Source organism: Piliocolobus tephrosceles, chromosome 21 (genome assembly GCF_002776525.5).
Source record: "Piliocolobus tephrosceles isolate RC106 chromosome 21, ASM277652v3, whole genome shotgun sequence".
Classification (NCBI taxonomy): domain Eukaryota; kingdom Metazoa; phylum Chordata; class Mammalia; order Primates; family Cercopithecidae; genus Piliocolobus; species Piliocolobus tephrosceles.
In genome coordinates this window covers 16492496-16497045 of record NC_045454.1, presented here as the reverse complement: position 1 = coordinate 16497045, position 4550 = coordinate 16492496, and the positions used below count along the sequence as shown (strand labels likewise).

The following is a 4550-nucleotide window of genomic DNA, read 5'->3' as shown; positions in this document are numbered from 1 at the left end:
GGTGACTCACACCTGTAATCCCAGCACTTTGGGAGGCTGAGGCAGGCAGGTCAGTTGAGGTCAGGAGTTCAAGACCAGCCTGGTCAATATGGTGAAACCCCGTCTCTGCTAAAAATGCTCACAAAAAATTAGCCAGGTGTGGTGGCATGTGCCTGTAGTCCCAGCTATTCGGGAGGTTGAGGCAGGAGAACTGCTTGAACCCAGGAGGCGGAGGTTGTAGTGAGCTGAGATCACACCATTGCACTCCAGCCTGGGTGACAGGACGAGTCTCCATCTTAGAAAAAAAAACCCCCACCAAATTCTGATTGCCTGTCAGTGGCTGTGAAACCTTGGGCGAGTCACTAAACTTCTTTGGATCTCAATTTTCCCATCTATAAGATGGGTTGTTGCAAATAAGGTTGTTGAGAGCATTAAATAAAAAGTGTGGCTGGGCACAGTGGCTCACGCCTGTAATCCCAGCACCTTGGGAGGCTGAGGCGGGCGGATCACCTGAGGTCAGGAGTTCATGACCAGCCTGGCCAAGATGGCGAAACCCCGTCTCTACTAAAAATACAAAAACTAGCCGGCCGTGGTGGTGTGTGCCTGTAGTCCCAGCCACTTGGGAGGCTGGGGCAGGAGAATCGCTTGAACCCAGGAGGCAGAGATTGCAGTGAGCCAAGATTGCACCACTGCACTCCAGCTTGGGCAACAGAGTGAGACACCGTCTCAAAAAAAAAAAAAAAAAAAAAGTGCTTGGAATTGTGCCTGTCACATAGGAAATATTTTTTGTTGCTGCTGCTGATGACGATGATGTGTTTTTCTGGTTGCCGGGGATACAGTAGGGAATTAACCCAGGTCTTTGCTCAGTTCCTTCTGGTAGGAGCTGGATGAGTGGCCTCTCAGTGACTGGTCATGTAATTTCATCCCTGGGGTGTCTGTTTTGCATGTGGAATAGGATATTTCTTGTGTGCTGTGATCACGGGTGATTCTGTGATTGTGTGCCTGTATTTGTGTTTGTGCTTATAGGTGATTGTATTACTGTGTGTGTGTGATTCTTTGTGTGGGTGTAAATGCAAGATCAAATCTAATACAAACTGTGAAGGCACGTGTTTGGTGTGATCTTGCATTTCTGACTGTGGTGCTGGGAGTGTGTCTGTAATTGGAATCTTGAGAACCCTTCTCTCAGCTGTGAGGCCACTCCCTTACATAATGTCCCGTACGTGACCCCTGGGAGAGAGATCTTCCAAAATGAGCCTTGGTTTCTCCCTAATGGGGATAGTGGGCCCAGTGGCTTGAGGAGAAAGGTGAGGTGGAAAGGGAAGGTGGGAGGAGACTGGTGAGGCCAGGGGGAGGCTGAGACGTGATGGTGACACAGAAAAACGTAACTGGATGGGGACAGAGGAAGAGCTACCCAGAGATGGGGATCTCCATCCATTCATTCCATGAGCATTTCCTGAGCCCCTGCAATGTGCCAGGACCTCTGGTCGGCTCAGGGTCTGGGAGAAAGCAGAGAGACCCAGAGAGATGAATGCCCACCAGGAAAGCTGTTTGCTGCTCCAGGGTGGCCCACTGCCTCCACAATGGGCCTCAGTGACAGTTCTGAGTGACGGAGATGCAGCGATGGGGAGGGACAGAAAAGGCCAGATCTGTCCGGATCAAAGAACAGAGGCCATGGGGGAAAGGTCCCTTCCAGGCTGAGGGCACCGTCATGAATCATTTTCTTATCACCTCCTAATAGGCTCATGATGCATCTGCACCTCCTAATCACTATTTTCGACCCCAGCCAAGCTCACACCCACAGCCAGAAGGGTTGGACAAGCTTAGTATTATGGATTCGCAGGGGAAAATACCTGGGAGACCCCATCCTTGGCCCTGCCTTCCCCAGGACCCAGGAGTCCGAGTCCCCAGCTCTCCACTCCCCCAGCCCCAGGAGTCCCAGCTCTCGGCCCCTCTCCTTTTGTTTGTTGTCTGCATTTTCTTTTTTCTCTCTGGGCCTGTAACTCTTCGTTTATCTCCATCTGTGTTTTGTGTCTCTCTTGTATCTTTACATCTGTATTTTGATTCTCCCTCACTGGACCTCAATTTTCTCACTTGTAAACTGGGGATAATAATAATAATAATAATCCAATCTCTCAGAGCTGTGATGAGGAAGACATGAGATAATTATGTAAAATGCTCAGCACAGAGCCAGGCCACAGTAAACTCGGTACAAGAGAGCTCTATTATTATTACTGTTTTATTTTTGCTATTTCCCCTCTGGTATCTCTGTTTTTCTCTTGGTCTCACGTGAGTCTCCAGTCTCCTCCAGTTCTGGGTTCCTTTTGCAGACAGCACCTGCCTCTGACTTCCCTTTTCGGGATGAGGAAAGGGTATATCTAGGCCAGAACTTCCCCTGAGCCTCTTCCTTCTCCCTCTCTATTCCAAGCTCCACCTCATTACCTCCACGTGCCTAGGGGTAAGGCCTGGCTCCCTTCCCATAAATAGCCTTATAAAATCCTGAACCCCAAACCTGTCATCCCTGGGCGGGCGAGTGACTCAAGATCCCGTAGTTCCCGCTCCTAGACATCAAACCTTTAGGTTTCCAGCCCCCTCCTCCCTCTGACCCAGGAGTCCGAGCCCCTAGTCCCTCCTTCCTCGGGTCCCAGGCTTCTCCTCCTTCAGAACCAAGGAGTCTGAACTCTCAAATCCCCAACCTTCCTGAAGACCCAAGGATCGGGTCAGCAAACAGCCTAGGTATTGGGGGCCAGAAACTCCATTCACGGTCACTCGGCGACCGTCTACGCCCAGGGCTCCCATCCCGACTCAGTCCCTCCGTAGGCGGGTCCGACACGCCGGGTGCTCCTTTGGAGTCTGGCTGCGATAAGCTATCCCTGACGTCAGTCACTATCTTCCAGCCAATGGACACTCGGCCTTCTACCTCCCTGGGCCACTCAGGACCCTTTGCCTAGCAGACGGGGCCCACAGCCCAACTCGGGCAGCGATAGGCTTTCAGAGACGCCAGTCTCTGTCAGCCCCCATCAGTCGGCCAATAGACCCGGAACCTGAGAGATCGGAATCCGGGTCCACTCCGCAGAGGCCCGAGCGGGCTCGCGAGGGAACCGGTTCTGCGGGTCTGGCCGGGTAAGCCCTTTCCAGCACGCCTGGTATTGGGATTCTGGACATAGCTCGGGTGGGAAACCGTGAGGCTTGGTGAGGCTCGAGGCGGAGGGGGGAGCTTAGTCCCGGCGAACCCATCTTGCTTTCTTGGAGAAACTGAGACCGGGATGCTGCATCTCAGTTATTCATCCGTTCCTCCCACCCGAAGCCTGATTCTCGCCTGCTCCTGCCTTCCTGCTCCTCATCCTTTCAGCCTTTCCTGCCCTCCTTAATTCCCTCACTCACGGATTCCCTCGTCTAGCCACTCACTCACACACTCTCCCACCTATTACTTAGTTAGACAAACATTTCCTGAGGCTTCTGGTGTGCCAAGCCTTGTGCTGGGCGATGCTGGTGACCAAGATGAGTCAGGCCTGGGTCGTGCCCTCAAAGAGCCCGGGCCAGATGGGAGGACGGGCATCGATGGGCATGGGTGTGCAGAGATGGTGGGGAGCCCAGGAGAGACTTTTTTGAGTTTGGCGTGGTCGGGAAAGGGTTTCCAGGGGAGGGGCCATTGGAGCTGGATCTTGGAGGAGCAGGAGGTGCCAGGCAAAGTGAGGTGCCAGTTCGCAAAGTGGTTGTGGGGAGGGTGTTTCAGCGTGACCCAAGACAGGGAGGCATGCAGGAGTAGTACTGTGTGCAGGTGCCCAAGCGGAAGGCCAGTCAAGTCTGTGTGGCCAGCAGGGGAACTGTAAGGCTGGAGGAGGCTGAAGAGATGGGCAGAGGCCACGCTGAGGAGCTTGGAGTTTGTCCTGAGGGTGAGGGGGTAGTGGAGAGCCATGGAAGGACATGGTAGTGGAGAGTAGCGAAGGACAAGGTCGTAATTGGACCAGAACTGGAGGAATGAGACTGGAAGCCAGTAGCCCAGGAGGTGGCTGTGGCAGGGATTCAGGCAGGAGAGAGTGGAGCCTGGATCAGGGAAGAGGCCAAGGGGATAAGATAGAGATTCAGGAGGCAAGACTGGGTGCCATGGCTCATGTCTGTAATCCCAGCACTTTGGGAGGTTGGGGTGGGAGGATCACTTGAGGCCAGGAGTTCGAGACCAGCCTGGGCAGCACAGTGACAGCCTCATCTCTACAAAAAATTAGCTGGGTGTGGCTGGGCACGGTGGCTCATGCCTGTAGTCCTAGCACTTTGGGAGGCCAAGGTGGGTGGATCACGAGGTCAGGAGTTCAAGACTAGCCTGGCCAAGATGGTGAAACCCCCTCTTTACTAAAAATACAAAAAATTAGCCAGGTGTGGTGGTGGACACCTGTAATCCCAGCCACTTGGGAGGCTGAGGCAGAAAACTGCTTGAACCTGGGAGGCGGAGGTTGCAGCAGTGAGCCGAGATTGTGCCACTGCACTCCAGTCTGGGCAACAGAGTGAGACTCTGTCTCAAACAAACAAACAAACAGACAAAAAAAAAACTGGGTGTGGTGGTGCGTGCCTATGGT

General features: G+C 53.3%; 1 long non-coding RNA gene across 1 annotated transcript in view; it reads left to right on the top strand.

The window, feature by feature from the left end:
- Positions 1 to 2964: 2964 nt before the first annotated feature.
- The window catches only part of LOC116418577, a 5805-nt gene continuing 4219 nt past the window's right edge, over positions 2965 to 4550 (top strand). Inside the window, exon 1 of the long non-coding RNA XR_004228669.1 lies at positions 2965 to 3099. This is a non-coding gene — a long non-coding RNA (uncharacterized LOC116418577). The remainder of the gene's footprint in view (positions 3100 to 4550) is intronic.